Below are 6,125 nucleotides of genomic sequence, written 5' to 3' on the forward strand. Positions count from 1 at the left end.
TGAAAGCTTTGTAGTGTATTACTCCATATGAAGCATGGCATGATAGAAAGTCTTTTATTGAGCACATGCGTGTTTTTGGCTGTTTGGCATATGCTTTAGGCCACAAACACAGTGCAGAAAATTGGATGATAAGGCTGTCAAATGTATTTTTGTTGGTTATAGTGATGAAAGCAAAGGTTGAAAGTTATATCATCCGCAAACAAAGCGTATTCTGGTTTCACGGGAAGTAGTGTTTGTGGAAGATTTTGTTCAGCCCTTCCTATCATGTACTAGAGACAGTAATGTAAGCTCACAGGACATTTATGACACTTTGTTGCCTCTTTTCAGTGGTGGAAATACGAATGTAATTTCCAATGAGGCAAATGTACAGCCTATGGGGGTTTCTGAAAATGTTACAGATCAGCCTATTACTGATGCAGATGTACATGATGTACTTGATGAGGAAAGGCCTGAAAATGAGCAGGCTAGAGGTATGCCAAAATTGCTGGTGCACACTTTGCGTGACAGTAAATTGGATGCACCTTTGTCTAGTTGTACTCGTTTAGGCTCTCGCCATGCATCTTATGCATCAGATTGCTATGCTTTGGCTATGTCTAGCTTACATGATGTTGATGAGCCTATGTCTTTTGATGAAGCACAAAATTCAAAAAATTTGATGACTGACATGCAATCAGAATATGATGCACTTATAGAAAATGACACATGGACTTTATGTGATTTGCCTCCTGGAAAAAAGTCCATTGGTATGAAGTGGGTTTACAAGTTGAAACGCAAGTCGGATGGTGAGATTGATAGCCATAAGGCTAGACTTGTTGCAAAGGGTTATGCACAGCAAAAAGGCATAGATTATGAAGAGACCTTTGCTCCCACTTTTTGTATGACTACTGTGCGTTTTCTATGTGCATTGGCAACTCATTTTGGTTGGGATGTACATCAATCAGACATTGTTACTGCTTTCTTGAATGGTGACATATTTGAAGAAGTTTATGTAACACAGCCTCGCGGTTTTGTCATAAAAGGACAAGAGGACAAAGTGTGCAGATGTAAGAAGGCTTTGTATGGGTTGAAGCAATCTCCTCGTGCTTGGTATGAGAAAGCTGACACTCATTTGGTTAAACGAGGCTTTCGTACAGTCCAACAGAAAGCACATTGTATGTAAAGCATGAGGGTGATGTACTTCTCATTGTGGTTCTTTATGTCGATGATTTGCTGATAACTGGACCAAATGAGAGACATATTTCTGAATTTAAGGCTGATTTGAATGCTGAAAGATTTGGGGATATTGCATCATTACTTGGGTATACATTTTAAGCAGTGTGATGGTGGTATTGCCTTGTGTCAGAAAAGTTACATAGAGACATTGCTATGTAAGTTTGGACTTGAGGATTTCAAACCTATTGCCACTCCCATGGAAACAGGTTTGAAGTTTAGTCTACATGATGCTGGTCATTCTGCTGATGTCACTCTTTACCAAACTGTTGTTGGCTGCCTCATTTATGTATGCAACACGAGGCCAGATATTTAGTTTGCAGTCTCACGGGTCAGCAGATTTATGCATAGCCCAGGGTCTAAGCATTGGCAGGATGTCAAGAGTATTTTCCGCTACCTTAGTGGCACTTTACATCTTGGCTTGTTTTATCCCAAGGGGGGATCATTGCCGCTAGACTGACATGCTTTTTCGGACTCAGATTGGGCTGGTTGTTTTGACACGTGAGTGTCCACAAGTTGTTTTTGTTTCATACTTGGCAGTTCATGTATATCATGGTTGAGCAAGAAGCAACCTCTCTCTCTCTCTCTCTCTCTCTCTCTCTCTCTTTCTCTCAAAGACACAATGTGTGTGTGTGTGTGAGAGAGAGAGAGAGAGAGAGATAGAGAGAGAGGGAGAGAGAGAGAGAAAGAGGGGAAGGGAACATGAAAGAGAGGAGAGGGAAGGAGCATACCTGGCTCTCCTTCTTCTCCTTGTGTGTGTGTGTGTGTGTGTGTGGGGGGGGGGGGGGGGGGGGGGAGGGAGAGCGCAGGTTTACCTCTTTCGCTTGAGCGTCGAAACTCAGATCTGAGATCTAAGTTTTGGGTGCTCTCGGTTTATTTTCTACACGTGTCGGTGTCGCTATGAGCGTCGCTATGGGCATTGCTATAGGCGTCGCTATGCAACAAAGAAAATAGCGACGCCGTGGATTTTCACTTTTGAGCGTCGCAATGCGAGCGTCGCTTATGTGAAGTACCTCTTGTAGTGTTTGTAGCCTTTGAGCTTTTTTTTGCTTATAGCTTGCCTTGATTGTTTTCACAAAACCATCCAGGTACATTGTGTATAGACCCGATCTATAAGCTACCTGTGGAGTCAGAATCCAATTCTGGCATCTGGCAAAAACCTATATTTTTTACTTGGGACCCCTTGTCAAATGGTGATGTAGAAGTGTTATATTATATAGGGGCATGTTACAGTTCAAGTCTCGTCCATTTTGGTTGAGCTGATAGGCCGCTATGGTCAATTTTGGGTCGTAGGACTTCGTGCACTGCTGGGTTTTTAGGGTTTTTTCATGAGCCTAGACTTGCTACCGGACCATATAAAATTGATCAGTGATAAGATTAGAACTTACCCCTCATGTCTCGTGTGAGATGGCGCTGTAAAAGGGCGACTGTGGACTCCAAAAATCGCACACGAAGAAGGTAGAGAGCTCTCTTCTCCAAGAGTAACTAGTGGAAATGAGGTGATTTTGGGTTACCTTGGATATCTATACTCTGACTTCCAAAACTATTTTTCCCCAAATTCCCCTGTTAGTCCTACTAGGCCATGAAATCTATGTTAGATGCAAAAAAACATTCAATCGGACCCCGGTAGCTCATTCTGCAAGAATTTGCGAAAGTAGGCCTCGGCAACCTAATTTAGGCTTCCCACTTCCATCTGTCGATTTGACTGAATTTTTTTGTGCCTATCCGCCTTGTCCTTTTGATCAGTAATGTATCTTCAGTTTCTCCATTTGAGCTCATTTGCTATTTATTATTAATTTTTGACCTATTTATTAAAAAATCAAAGAAAATAACAAAATGCACTAGAAAAGAAAAGTGAAAAATCAATAATTAAGAAAACCCAGTGAGAAACACAGCCTTATTGTTTTTTTGTGGATTTCTCCATTTTTAATTTCTAATGTTAAGAAAAATGATTAAAAACGATCAATTTTTGTTGATTTTTTTATTGTATATACACTATGTACACTCATCAAGGAGATGTTATCAGTTAAATTTCCCCTATTGATAATTTTGTAAGGGTATTATTAGGTAATTTTGCAAAAAATCACACGTTAACATCAAACTTTTTTCTCCCTCTTCAAACATTGCCCTTAATTACTTAGTTCCCTTCCACTCCTCCTAGATGGTGTACTCCGGGACGACTGTGTGCATGGGTTGAACATTCATGTCTATACAATAGTCGTGGTTGGCTCTACCATGCTTTGAAGATCAATGCAATTCAAAACATTATGTTGTGCAAGAGTTGGGTCTTGAGTAATTATCTCAAGGGTTTCGGAGGTCGAGTTTTTCTGTTGCTGTCTCCCAAAAAGCTAATCTTGTAGCTTGAGTGCTCTTTTCTTCATTGTACCATCAGGATGCTTTGGCATGCTGATTTCCTGAGCTGTCGGTATCAATGCTGGTTGTCGAGCTTTTACCTACCATTGGTATCTTGGTTTTTCATTGATGAACTGTTGTGGTTGAGTGTTTTGAGACTTAACCCTCCATTGTTGTGGTTGAGTGTTTTGAGACTTAACCCTCTAACTGCTTCATCAATTTTACCATTTGCGGAGAAGATAAGTTTTCCTTTTTCCTCCAAATCCATCTTGTTTTAGGTTCCTGCTCGAAGATGCTTCTCTTTGTGTTTTGAACCTTGGAACCATTTTTGGTACAATAGATGATGTTTTGCGCACCCAAATTTGAATCGGCTTGTCCTTAAGCTGTGCTTTTGGTACCCAAATTTTGCCTGACTCCTTGCATGCTACTTGTAGCATTTTCTTGTCTATAGGATGTAGAAGATTGATTGCTTTGTGGCTTGCTCTATTGGTAACCTCCTTTTCATTCCTCTTTGCCTTGTGCAATGGGAACAATGAGTTGTCCGCCTTTAGGTGATAGCTTTAGCTAATTGGTATCCCAATCTGGTACTACCTTTATACATCCTCCATATTGTTTCATTCATGTGTTCATATCTGGTAAGCATACAAACTAATGAGGGCATGAACATCCATGTACTATCACATTTAAGTTAACTACTCCGAATGTCGGTGTTTGGTTCTTGTTGCATCCTTTAATAGTCAATATTCCCGATGCCAAAGACTGACTAGTTTCTTTCTTGTACGTGGAATAACTAACTACATTTACCCAAGCTCATGTATCCACCGATGCATTTGTGCTATGATTATTCAGTTGTACTTTGATGCAAAGGTCCAGTCCATCTAACCATTCATCATCTGTTGACACTGCGTCTTTCGGTAATTCCCATAGTTGGTCATCTAGTCCCTGAGTGTCGATGGGAATAGGTATTTGTTAATTTTTGAGAGTAGCTTTCCTTTTAAGTACTCGGAGCCGAGGTTCCTCTTGGTATTCATCAATAACCTGCTGTCGTTTTAGTTTTCTTTGCTTTGCTGCATGCATCTTTTCTAGCAATTCATTGGTTAGTGGCAAATTGTACTTCTTTAAATGGTATCCACTAATCCAATTAGCCATTGGTTCACTATCTAGGGTGGACAACTTAACTACTCCACTCGGAGATACATCTTCAATGATAAACGGTCCATTTTCTTTTTCTTAAAGTTGGAATGTGCTGCTTAAGGGAATATACTAAAACTAAGTCCCCTTTTTTGAAGAGTTTTGTCATTAGATGGAAATCAAAAAATTGTTTTTGTTTTCTCTTTTGTGCATAGATGTGAGCTACAATAGTTATCCTTTTCTCATCAAGTTTTTCTTGATCTTCAAGCCTCTCTGACAATTCATGTCCCATCCACTCAAGATGTCCCATCCACTCAAGATCTTTAGCTACCCTTAGTGTCGGCAATAGAAATTCTATCGACAGTATGGCATCAAGACCAGAAGGTTAAAGGGTGTAGTATAGAGTAGCATGGAGATTCATTTCCCAATTTGTCCTTCCTAAACTAACCACTTTAGTCAATATCGAGCTAAGAATTTTATTTGTATGCTCAGCTTGTCCATTTGCTTGTGGGTGATAGGGAGCTGATTTGTTATGGATGACCATAAATTCATTAAGCAGATACTCAATTAACTCATTGAGAAAATGAGTTCCCATATCACTTAAAATTTCTATTGGTAGTCCATATCTTGTGAGCACATTCTCATACAAGAATGCAGTTGTGGTTCTTCATCAATTTTTTTGGGTTGCTTTAGCCTCTGTCCACTTGTTCAAATAGTTCGAGGCTACAATGATATATTGAGCTCGGGTTCTATATGTTAGGAAATAAGACGTAGCTAAATAGATATTTGAGTAGATTACTTAATGGAGAGAGATAGATTTCACACACAAGAGATTATAGAGTAGAGAGAGAGAGAGTACACACGATATACATGGTTCACCCAATGTGGGCTACATCCACGAGAAAGCAGACACTCAATGGCTTTAGTACTTCAAAACAAGAAGTAGTTTACAAAGGGATTATACCCTTAATGGAGCTCCCGCCTTGCTTCACTCTCACCACCTCACACTCACCTTGTTGCATCAACTTCACACTATAAAATGTGCGTAGAAATGGCCTCTTTTTATAGGCCAAAAGGGTTGCCCTCTCTCATGAGAGGCAGCCTTGTGTAGCCGCCCTTGTGTAGATAAGTCCAAATCGGACCCTCCAATCCGCCCATGTGTGGCATCCGTTGAGAAGACAAGTTCGCTTTTGAATTCGGCCACCGACCACCAGCCATTGACTTTCGACCACCAGCCACCGGCCATTGACTACCGGCGGCCACCGGCCAACCGACCGGTTGTTTTCCGACCACTTTCGGGCCGCGTCCGGCCATAATATTCCGGCGAAAAGGAATATTCCGGTGAGGTAAAAAACAGTCTCGGGGGCGCAAGCCCCCGAGGCCCCTAAGGTTGCCCTTGATTTTTGGCCTCGTGAAAATTTTGGTTTCCGGCG

This window comes from Adiantum capillus-veneris, chromosome 2, assembly GCF_014529385.1.
Source record: "Adiantum capillus-veneris isolate H3 chromosome 2, ASM1452938v2, whole genome shotgun sequence".
NCBI classification, from domain to species: domain Eukaryota; kingdom Viridiplantae; phylum Streptophyta; class Polypodiopsida; order Polypodiales; family Pteridaceae; genus Adiantum; species Adiantum capillus-veneris.